The sequence below is a fragment of the Tamandua tetradactyla genome, chromosome 5, assembly GCF_023851605.1.
Source record: "Tamandua tetradactyla isolate mTamTet1 chromosome 5, mTamTet1.pri, whole genome shotgun sequence".
Classification (NCBI taxonomy): Eukaryota; Metazoa; Chordata; class Mammalia; order Pilosa; family Myrmecophagidae; genus Tamandua; species Tamandua tetradactyla.
In genome coordinates this window covers 156402191-156415002 of record NC_135331.1, presented here as the reverse complement: position 1 = coordinate 156415002, position 12812 = coordinate 156402191, and the positions used below count along the sequence as shown (strand labels likewise).

At 34.6% G+C, this 12812-nt stretch overlaps 1 protein-coding gene across 7 annotated transcripts in view; it reads left to right on the top strand.

Moving 5' to 3' along the window:
* FBXL4 (F-box and leucine rich repeat protein 4) overlaps positions 1–12812 on the top strand; it is a 72505-nt gene that overhangs the window by 468 nt on the left and 59225 nt on the right. The window lies entirely within an intron of this gene.

Genomic DNA, 12812 nt, shown 5'->3' with positions numbered 1-12812 from the left:
TTGTGCCTGCTGCCTTGATTTGCCTTTGACATCGGTGGTTTTTTTCTGACCAGGCCCATGTCTCCTTTCCGTAGGATGGCCACACAATACCCGTCTGCAACCTTGCTTTTTATGATTAGGGGTATCTGTAGAGTGTGACCATCCACTTGGCCTGCTCGTGAGGATGGTTGAGTGGGAGTGTTTTTGCATTTCATTGATGGTTTCTGAAATGCTCATGGACACAAAGTCTCCACGTGCAGTCACTAATTGAAATATACAAATAATTGAAAGTCAGGACGATATAAACCGGGGGTATGAAGTTGCCTTGGCAGGATTCCTGTCTGGCCTTATGCCCTGGAGGATTCGCTGACGCCAAGTGCTGCGATCTCTGCTTGGTCAAGTCAATTGGAGGAAACTAACTGTTTTTGCTTCCTGGCTTGCACTGCTCGGTTTCTTAAATTCAAGATATAGGTACATTTTTTTCCTTCAAGCTTACTTCATGGTCCTGTGGTCCTATATTACGTATTGTTGAGTTGAGGAAGGTTTTAGGACACATTCCTATAGCTCTTTTTAGATATTGCATGCTTGGGGGAGAGAAAGAGTGTACTTGTTTTTCTAGTCACTGTGTGTGTTACTACATAATGGGTACTCTCATTGTTTACTGAAGTGGACTCTTCTTTCCAGGCTTTCTTTCTGAGTACTAAATTTTTTTTTTGAATGCTTACCCAAATTTTGGCATTCTCCACCCTGGACTTGCATACTTTTCTCTTCTGTTAGTGATTTGAAAATCAGGTGTACTAGATTACTAGATGTAAGATGACTTTTTTTAAAAATTAATGCCATCATGTAGTAACGCAGTTATTGTTTGCTGTATAAAGGCATCTTAAAATGTTGACTGTTAACTTCTACACATGGTCAGTTAACAAAAAACTAGCCTCTTCTTTCCCTACTGTGTTAAGTCTCATTGACCCATCTTGTTCCTTTTCCACTGGTCAGCATTCCCCATCTTCACTTTAAGGATCTACTTTTGCTAGAGGGGGGTTGCAGACTTCTTTAATCAAAGAAAATTTTAAAGAAAAGTTGTAGGTTTACAGAAAATACAGAGTTCCCCAATAACTTCCTCTACAATTTTTTCCTATTAGCATTTTGCATTAGTGTGATACTTTGTTACAACTGATGAAGCAATATTATAATCACACTGTTAAAATAGTCCATAATTTGCATTAGGGTTTACTTTTTGTGTTGTACAGTCCTGTGGTTTTTTTTTTAATTTTTAGTAACTCGTACATTATAAAATGCCCCTTATAACCACATTCAAATAATGTAATTCAGTGGCATTGTTTACATTAACAATGTTGTGCGTCACCACCATCATTTACTAAAATTTTTCCATCACCCAAAACAGAACCTCTGTACCAATTAAGCGTTAACTTTCGATTCCCTACTCCCACTCTGGCTCCTTGTAACCTTTTAGTTTTATATCAGTGAGATCATATATTTATCCTTTTGTGTCTGACTTATTTCATTCAGCATGGTGGCTTTCAGGTTCATCCATGTTACATGAATCTGAACTAGGTGACTTTTATACCTGAATAATACTCTACTCTATGTATATGACACGATGTGTTTTTTCATCTGTTGATGGATTCCTTCCATCTTTGCACAATTGTGAATAGTGCTGCGGTGAATATACTCCACCCCACCACTAACACTCTGCATTGATGTGAATCATTTATTACAATTGATGATAGCTCAATTTTACAACTTTACTATTAATTAAAATCCATGGTTTAATTTAGGACTCACTGTCTTTGTGCTGTAGTTCCTTCGATTAAAAAAAAAATTCTGTTACAATATAAACAATCTGACGTTTCCCCTTTTAATCATATCCAGATATCTATATTTCATTGCGTTTAGTTGCTTTCACAATGTAGTACTACCATCACCACCATGTATTACCAAAACATTCCCATGATTCCAAACAGAAACCTTGTGCATTTTAAGCCTTAACTTCCCATTCTCTATCCCCACTCTGACCTCTGGTAACCTATGTTCTACGTTTTGACTCTATAAGTTTCCTTATTCTAATGTTTTCAGATCACTGAGATGATATAGTATTTGTCCTTTTCTGTCTGGCTTATTTCACTCAACATGATGTCTTCAAGGTTCATCCATGTTGCCTCATGTATTGTGACTTAATTTCTTTTTACAGCTGAATAATATTATGTTGTGTGTGTGTTTATATATAATCACATTTTATGTATACATTCATCAGTTTATGGACACTTGGGTTGCTTCCACCTTTTCACAGTTGTAAATAGTGCTGCTGTGAACATTGGTGTGCAAATATCTGTTTGAGTCCCCACTTTCAGTTCTTTTGAGAATGGACTTAGTAGAATTGCTGGGTCCATATGGTAGTTTTATACTTAGCATTCTGAGGAACCACCAGACTGTTTTCCAGAGTGGTTGCACTGTTTTACAATGCCACCATCAATGAATGAGTTCCTATTTCTCTGTATCCTTTCCAACACTTGTTATTTTCCTTTTTTTTTAATAGAAGCTTTCTAATGAGTGTGAAATGGTATCTCATGGCTTTGATTTGCATATGGCTAATGATGTTGAGCATATTTTCATATGCTTTCAGGCCATTTCTTTATCTTTGAAGAGATGTCTGTTCAAGTCTTTTGCCCATTTTAACATTGGATTTCTTACCTTTTTATTAAGTGGAAGGATTTCTTTATACATCCTGGATATTAATCCTTTACTGGATATATGGTTCCCAAATATTTTCTCCCATTGTATAGGTTGTTGTTTTACTTTCATGATAAAATTCTTTGAGGCACAAAAGCTTTTAACTTTGATGAGTTCCCATTTATTTATTTTTTCTTTTCTTGTTTGTCTTTGGATGTAGAGTCTAAGAATACATGTAAAGTTTAAGAATCCATTGACTAATGCAAGGTCCTGAAATGTTTCCCTACATTTTTTCCCAGGATTTTGATAGTTCTAGCTTTTATATTAAGGTCTTTGATCCATTTTGAGTTGATTTTTGTATTTGGTGTGAAGTAGCGGTCACACACCATTTACAAAAACTGCAAATGGAGAGCCAATCCTCCTAGCACTGTTGGCTCAAGAGGGTATTCTTTCCCAACTGTGTGTTCTTTGCCTCTTGTCAAAAACCAGTGTGGGTTGATTTCTGAGCTCTCATTTCTATTCCCCTGGTCTATATGTCTGTCCTTGTACCAGTATTATTCTGTTTTGATTACTGTGGTTTTGTAATATATTTTAAAATTGGGAATTGTGAGCCTCCCAACTTCATTCTTGTGTTTCAAGATGGCGTTAGCTATTTGGGACCCTCTTCTTCTTCCATATAAATTTGATGATTGGCTTTTCCACTTCTGCAAAGAAGGTTGTTGGAATTTTTATTGGTATTGCATTGAATATATAAATGTCTTTGGGTAGTATTTAAATCTTAATTATAGTCTTCCAATCTGTGAACACAGAATATCCTCCCATATATTTAGATCTTTTAAAATTTCTTTTAGTTAAGTTTTGAAGTTTTCTAAGTATAAGTGTTTTACATCTTGGTTCAATTTATTCCTAGATTTTAGATTCTTTTAATAGCTAAAGTGAATGGAATTTTTTTCCTGATTTCTCCCATTTGTTCATTGCTTGTGTATAGAAACACAGCTGATTTGGAGGTGTTGCTCTTATACCCCACCACTTTGCTGATTTCATTTATTAGCTCTAGGGTCTTTTTTATGGACCTATCAGGATTTTCTGTTTATAGACTCTATCATCTGCAAATAGGGAAAGTTTTACTTCTTCCTTTCCTATTTGGATGCCTTTTGTTTCTTTTTCTTACCTGATTGCTCTGGCAAGAACTTCCAGTACAATGTTGATTAACAGTGGTGACAATGGGTATCCTTACCTTGTTCCTGATTTTAAACAGAATGCTTTCAGTCTTTCGCCATTAAATAGGATGTTAGCTGTGGGCTTTTTATATATGCTTTTTATCATGTTGAAAAAGTTTGCTTCTATTCCTTCTATTCCTAGTGTTCTAAGTGTTTTTTATCAATAGAGGGTGCTATATTTTGTCAGATGCCTTTTTGCATCAATTCAGATGATCATGTGTTTTTTTCCCCTTCATTCTGTTAATGTAGTATATTGCATTAATTGATTTTCTTATGTGGAACCAACTTTGCATGCCAGGGATAAATAACACTTGATGATAATGTATAATTCTTTAAATAAGCTGTTGGATTCACTTTGCTAGTAATTTGGTTAGGACTTTTGCATTTATATCAAAGAAGATACTGGTCTGTAGTTTTCCTGTGGTATTTGGAAATCTGGTATCTGGCTTTGCTATGAGGGTGTATTGACTTCATAGGATGAGTTAGAGAGTGTTTCCTACTCTTCAACCTTTTGGAAGAGTTTGATCAGAATTGGAGTTAAATCTTCTTGGAATTCCCTTGTAAAGCCATCTGGTCCTGAGCTTTTCTTTGTTGGGAGATTTTAGATTTCTGAGTCAGTCTCTTCACTAATAATTGGTTTGTTGAGGTCTTCTATTTCATCTTGAGTCAATGTAGGTAGTTTTTGTGTTTCTAAGAATTTGTCCATTTCATCTAGCTTATCTAATTTATTGACATACAGTTGTTCATAGTATTCTCTTATAGTCCTTTTTATTCAGTGTGGTTAATAATAATGTCCTCCTTTTCATTTCTAATTTTCATTATTTGTATATTCTCTTTTTTCTTTGAAAGTCTAGATAAAGGTTTGTTGATTTTATTGCTCTTTTCAAACAACCAACTTTTTGTTTTGGTGATTCCCTCTATGTTTTTTTAATTTTCTATTTCTTTTATCACTGCTCTGATCTTTGTTTCCTTCCTTCTGCTAACTCATTCTTCCAGTTTTGAGCTTAGGTCTTTGATTTGAACTCTGTTCTTTTTTAATGTAAGCCTTTAGAGCTATAAATTTCCCTCTTAACACTACCTTCACTGTATCTCATAACATTGTATTTTCATTGTCATTCACTTCAAGATATTTCCTAATTTTGCTCTGGTGTTCTCTTTAACCCATTGATTGTTTAAGAGTATGTTGTTTAATTTCCATATATTTGTGAATTTTCCATTTCTTTCTTTGTTACTGATTTCTGGCTTCATTCTGTTGTGTTTGGAGAATATACATTGTATGATTTCAATGTTTTAATTTCAGTATTAATTGAGGCTTGTGACCCAACATATGATCTGTCCTGAAGAATGACCTGTGTGCACTCGAGAGTGTGTATTATATTTTTGTTGGATGCAGTGTTCTATATATGTCTGTTAGATCTACTTGGTTTAGTGTATCATTCAAGTCCTATACTTCTTGTTGATCTTCTGACTAGATGTTCTATCCAGTATTGAGAATGATGTGTTGAAATCTCCATTATTAATGTAGAACCATCAGTTTCTTCCTTCAAGTCTGTCAGTATTTGCTTCATATATTTTGGGGCTCTGCTGTTAGTGTGCATATGTATTTTTTATAATTGTTGCATCTTCCTGTTGATTTTTTCCCCTGATAAGTATATATATATAAAATAACCATTTGTCCTTTGTAACTGTTTTGAGTTAAAGTCTGTTTTATCTGATATTGGTATAGCCAATCAGCTCTCTTTTGGTTCCTACTTGCATCATATATTTTTTTCAATCCTTTCACCCTAAACCTACTTGTATCTTTGACTTTAAGATGAATCTCTTATATACAGCATATAGTTGGTCATGCTTTTTTATATATTCTGCCAATCTCTGCCTTTTGACTGGAGAGTTTAATCTATGTACATTTAAAATCCCTTTTGCTAATACAGGACTTTCTTCTGCATTTTGCTATTTAGCCTTTGTAAGTCTCGTACATTTTTTGTCCCTCAGTTCTGTTATAACCTAGTTTTCTATTTACTTGCTTTTTTATGTTGTACTACATTGAATGCCTTCTCATTTCTATATGGATATAATATTCATCTGTTTTCCTTGTGGTTACCATGGGGTTAAAATTTAGCATCTTTAATATATCACAGTGATCCTTGGTTTGATACCAACTTAACTTCAATAGAGTGTATATATACTTTTCCTAAACCCCTCGGTCCCCCCACCTTGTTTTTTTTTTTTTGCAGTTGTTACCACTTGTATCTTTGAAAATTATATTTTAAAAAAGTTAGATTTAGCATTACTTTTTTATTCATTTGTATTTTAGCACCTGTAGGAAGTAAGATGCACATGAAAATGATGCTCTGCGTTAGTCATTTGAGAAATGTAAACTAAAACCATGAGATGCCATCACTGATCCAATAGGATGGCTAAAGACCGAGAGTATCAATTGTTGGTAAGGTTGTAGAGTATCTGGAACTCTCATAGTTTGTCGGTGTATGTCAAAAGGTATAGTCACTTAAGAAGCAGTGTGGTAATTTCTAATGAAGTTAAACATGCATTTCCCCTCAGAAATCCCAATGCTAGGCATTTACCTAAATGAAATGAAAATGTATGTTCGTACAAAAATTGTATTTGAATGCCCGTTTAGCCTTATTCACAATGAGCAAAAACTAGGAACAATCCAGATGTCCATCAACAAATGAATAGATGTATCTGTACAGTGGAATATAATTCAGAAATGAAAAGGAATGAGCTACTGATAGACAAAAGCATGGATAAATCTCAAGGATATGCTGAGCACAATAAGCTAGACCATATTTATATGGAACTCTAGAACAAAAGACCATCTGATCTTTAATGATAGAAAGCACGTCAGTGTTTGGTTGAGGGGGTGTGCAGGGAAAGACATCAGGGAACTCTGTGGCATGATAGAAATGTTTTATATCCTGATTTTCATAGTGGGTACATGGGTGCATGTTTTGTCAAAACTCATTGAACTGTACACTTAAAATAGGGTACATTTTTGGAATATAAATTATATCCCAAGGTTAATTTAACAGTGATATAGCATTTTATTTAATTGTTCTTTCAGCTTTAATGGATAGCAGTAGTATACATATCATAATGTACTTATATTTATGTTAGGAAGACTAACTATGATCCTTACAAGTTTTTATTAGGTAAACTGTGCTTTGTTTTAATGTACAAAAATAAATAGTTAGCATTTGGTTAAAGTAAATTCACATAATTAGTATGGTCTTAATAGCTAGAGGAAGACAGATGATATAATATATACTATATAGATGATATAGCATAATGGCCTCTGTGCCTGTGGTCCCTTATATTAGCATACTTTGTGTAATTAGAAATATATACTTCCTTGTCACCTTGTGAGAAAGTGCCTTGAGCAGGAAAATGGTTTTCCAACTTTATCAGAAAATCATCATTTAGTTCTTTTACAGATTTGCTTTTTTTTTTTAATGTTGACTCCTTAAACATTAGGAGTTCCTTTTTCTGCTCATTAAATATTTCAGAAGTTTAAATCTATTGGTTAAAGATAGTTACGAAAGAAAGAGGGGGAGAGAAGACAATTCTATATAACTAGCCGTTATCAATTCCTAATTCAAATTGTTTCTAAATCTTTTAATCCTTAATCTCTGACGAATTCGTTCCCCTGACTCTTTAGATGCCTGTTGCTTAGTCCCTGCCATTTGTTTATTAACTCAATAGAAGTGTTTAAAGAGCCTGCTGTGTTCCAGACTTTTTGTGTCAATTCTTTAACTGTCAAGACCTACTTTGATTTCTGAAGAGAAAGAAATGTTGCTATATCTTTGGTTTTCTAGACTGTTCCTCTGCCTTTAGACCAGTGCTTTTTGGCTTTACTTAATAGTTGTTTCATCCTTTAGTGGAGTATCTACCTAGATCAATTTTGTTTTTTCTACTTTGATTTTCTCCTGGTCCAGGGTATAGGATCCCTGTGCATTTTCATGCTTTGTTTTCTCACTTATTTTTTTAAGGGAAGCTTTTTTTTTTTGGATGAGGTCAGGGTTTCAGGTGCATTGCTGTATTTTAGCATCCATGTCTGGGTATCCATTTAGACCGTGTGGTTGCTGCCATATAGTCTGTCCTTAACTTCTTCTACTTATATCTGGGTTAGTGTTGCCAGGACACTTGGTTTTCTTCCTGGCAAGCTCCTCTGTTGTCTCCCTTCTGCTTGCCTCATTTATCTAGATTTTCAAGAAGATTTAAAACTGGACAGGAGATGCACTTCTTCCTGGTGATCTACTTGTCAGTTAAGAATTCTGCCCATTCTACTGTGGAGCTTTGTTTATTTAAAAGTGTAACCATAATACAAAATGTTTTAACTGGAGGAGAATTTACTTAGAGAAAGAGAAAGTGACGTATAAGTGGTAAGATACTATGTCAGGAGTCTCCTTATTGACACTGTTATATCATTAAGATATGTTAGTTTTAAGCATATAGTACAATTGGAATTCAGATAGTTATAGGGAATAAAAAAGGGATGCTTTTGCTTAACACTCGGCCTCTGCTCCTCCCCACATGTCTAGTACCAGAACTATTAGGCTGTCTTTTCACCCTTGCCCTTCTACTATGACCCTTAACCTTTCTCTTCTCCCTTGCTCTTAAGTTATCTGATTTTTAAAGGAACTTTTTGATCTCTAATACTTTTTCCAGTTCTAATTAACCAACCTATGGTCTTAAATAGATTTGAAGTTTTTTAAAAAATCGTATTTGAGGAATCTTTATTTCTCCTCTCCAGTCATCTCTTTCATGACTCTTTCTTTAATTTCAATCAGAGTTTCTTTGTGGCCAGAGTTAAGTCTTTTTTATTATTCAGGGACTGCTTTTGTACTAATAGAAGTTACCACATGTTTCCATTCTCTTTGAACAGTAAAATTTCAATATGTATATTATTCCTTTTTGGACGACTTCAAAGAAACCATACATTTGATTCTTACCTCTTGTATTTCGGATTTGTATTATCCATTTTCCTTCTCTTTTTATATACCAGAATATGGAACTTTTTTGTATCATTTTTTGGTCTTCATGTGCCTTATATTCAAGAGTCACGGGTTTAATTTGTTTTTTTTTTAATTCTCTCATGTCATCAACCCTGCCAATTTCCATAAAACAGAACAAATATTTATCGAGTATATATTGTCATGTGCTAGACCCTTAAGGCTGAAGCATTCTCTGAACATGAGAAATGCGTAGTCTATTGGGATAGAGAAATATCTCAGCATATAACTGAAATGGTACATGAAATCTAAGAACAAAGGAGAGGTATGTGGTAGATATGGTGTGAATTAATGTCTGAACTTACCACTGAAGGATGAGTAAAAATGCCAAGCATAGGAGGAGAGAGTCACCCAGCCTCGGAAGAAAACTTGAAGGTTCTGTGACGTGAAAGCCTAAGAGCTGCTGAGAGCAGAGATGTTGTGATGGGACTACAGCAAGGGTTTGATGGGTTTGTGGTGGTGGACGGGAGAGGAAGAAGATGGGTGCAATGGTAGGTGATGTAAAAATAGTTCTTTCCTTTAATGTTCTCTTACAGCCTTTATATGTAAGAGGCATGAGGAGGAAGGCAACCCAGGGAAGAGACCGAGAAGTTAGCACAAGGATGGGAGAAATCTAAGGGTGTGTGGTGGTATAGAAGCCTAGAGGGGACAGGCCAGGTTAGAGGGCTGATTTTGAGGGTCAGATGCTGTTCCAAATTCAAATTAAAAAATGATTCCATTCTTTTCTTATTCATATTTTCCTCCCTCCCCCAAATTTGTTGATTTCTAGATTCAACTAGAAAAGCCCTTTCCTCAAAATCCTGTCTTTTAATAAGTTTCAGCAAGATTCAGAAGCTGTAAAGTTTAAAGAATGGCCTTTTCCCCCCTGATTTGCATTTTAGTACTATTTTGCAGTTTCCTGCAAAGCTGCCTAAGCCCTTGTTTTTCAGTTATTGTATCTTTGCAAGTAAGTATTGTGTCATTTCTTGCCTTCAAAATATGACTGCTTTATTGCTTGCCATTTTTTTATCTTTTTCTGTGTCTTTTTAATTTAATGTAAGTTGAGAATCTTCTTTTGAGTTAAAAAATTTTGTTATCCAGATTCTTTCATCACTCTCTATGGTCTTAGCCTTTCCCTTGTCCTGGCTCTTGTTCATTCTGATTGCCTCCTTTTGTTTATTTCGTGAAAGGGCCTTTTCCTTTCTCCCCTTACCTCTGCCGAAGCACAAGCCATCTTCTCTGCAGTTCCTGCCATCCTGCTTCTCTCCGCCTCATCGATTCCCCATCTCACTTCAAATCTCAGTAGTAAACATATGTTCTCCCTTGTCTATACTTCTTAATTTCTCTTTTCCACTGTTATTGCTTTCTCTGTAATTATATTATTTAACTTTGTTAAGCATTTTATAATATGAAAGATGTGGTGGAAAATACAATTGTATTATAATAAAATCATGTCGTATAAAACAAGTTGTTTTCCAAGGAATAGGAATGTCTCATGATACAAATTAAAAGGGTTGTTATTTTGTATTCCTTGATTGTGCTAGTATAAAAGTTCAGTATATTGTGGAGAATTTCTCACCGCAGAGTCACCGTTGATTGATGATTAGATTAATAAGCAACTAACAGACACTATTTCTAATTCTGACTTTTTATTAGGTAGAAAATAATGTTTGTCTTACATGTTGTGAGAGTTATTATAATTAACATATCTTTTTTAATCAATTGGAAAAGAAAATATCTCCCAGAAGGTATATTTTATAAAATTACCTTTTTGGACAAATTTAGTGTTCCAGACTAATATTTATTTATTTGTACCAGGTGGGACAAATAATTTAGTCTGTGAATCCCATTCTCCTCATAAAATAGAGTTATTGTATCTTTTGCATTTGGTTCATTGCCTGTGGGGATATTCATTGATTATCACAAATTGCTCCTATGCCTTGGCAAAAGCCCAGACAGTACATGGACAGTTTGGACTTCTGCATTGGTAGTGGCTGCCCACGTGAGTCCTGAGACAATGACTCTACTCCCTTTTTCAGCTTCATTTCCCAGGGAAAAATAGAGGGAGCTATCCTTTCGTCTCCATATGTTCTTCCCTCTCCCCAAAATGCTTTTATGTGTATTCATAGTAGATTGGAAAGGAGTTTCATACATAGAATCTATGAAGAATATTAACAATGAGTTTGCATGTTTCCTGATTATATTTCTATGCCTTATTTAATTTCAAAATCAGATTTTAATTTCTGTTGCATTTTCCAAATAGCATGACTGGGAAAAGAATAAATATATTTGCTTGGTCCAGTGTACCATACACTGTCCTTCTTTCTTTCAGAAGTTTCTTTTGTCTTTATCTCAAAGAAAATTAATTCTAAAGGTTTTTGTTATTCATGGTCGGAAAAAACAAAATACTCATTTTGCATGCTCTTCTGTATTGAGGAAGTTTGAATATTTAATGCATATAAACATTTCTTTAGAGTTTATAATTTACCTTTATATATATTACTTCAGTGCAAAATTTTATTTAACTCTAGAATAAGGTAAAAGTAATATTTCCAATAAGACATCTTGCTGCATTTGGTATTATCCTGTAATCTGCAATGGCAAAGACTATCTGGGAAACAGTTATAAACTTGTGACTAGGTTATGTCAAACAATATTTGACTATCACAATTTATCTTAATCTTTCTTTTGCCAAAAATGATTGTCAAAGTTCACATGAATGATATCTTATTTTTTAGTTTTTTTTTTAGAGTTTTAAAATTGCTTTACTCAGATAAATGTGGTTTTATAAAGAAAATGGAAGGAGCTTAGTTAAAGCAGTTTATAGTTTGTGGAGTGAGAAGTGGCATCCAAAGGGCATACAGTGAAATGCATCCATCCATCTTGACAGATGGTTTTCTGTCCTTCCCTTGAAGATCTCCAGTAATAAAACATGCACAGTGTGGGCCACAGTGGCTGAGCAGGCAGGAATGCTTGCCTGAGATGCCAGAGGACCCGGGTTCGATTCCTGGTGCCTGCCCATGTTAAAAAAAAAAAAAACACAAAAATACATGCACAGCTGTCCAAATTTGTTGATTTGTTAGTTAAGTTGGATATTCATTATAGATTGTTCTTCATTTCCTGTATTTCATTTTCACAGTTTCATGCTTTCATTAATTCTTTTCTTTTGAGAAGTAGAAGGACCAAGTAATTTTTTTTTTTTTTGGATAACGACCCTTCTTAATTTATCTGGGAACCTACTTTGAAATAAAGTATTTATATCATAAAAGAAAGAACTGTCTCATCTCAGATTTTAGTGTCAAGGATTTGAAAATTTGTGTAGTTGTAAACTTTTTTTATTTGACACATCTGTACTTGTGGTAGGCGAAATGTTTGAATAAAGAAGTGATATAACTAGATAATTATTTTTTCCCACATTTATAACATGACCTATATACTTCAGCACTTGGTGTTACATGTCTTATGGTGAATCTGGTTCATTGATTCTTAATACAGCAGCACTAAGATCATGCCCTGCAGAAGTGCCTTATTTATTTTAATGAATGCTTTTTTGCCCTTCTCAAAAAAAAAAAAAATCTTATTTGTATTACTCTGTGTCTTGAGGTACAAATCCGTTCCCCATCCCACCCCCCCACCCCCCAGACAAGTATACTGACTCTCCTTCATTGTGGTTCATTTTTCCTACAGGTCTATAGTTTTTTGGTGTAATGCATCTTCAGTGAGGATTTAGTCTGCCTGGGTTGTGGAATCATCCCTGCAAAGAGGCTTCACATTTGCCTCCAACCATTCTTAATGTTTTACTATTTTGGGATTACTTTTTCTTTAAGCTTTTGGCTTGGAGGAGGAGGGTTCTCAACCATGAAGGTAGTGTGAATTTAGACCCGTACCATGTGAGATACATGCCTAAAAGGGT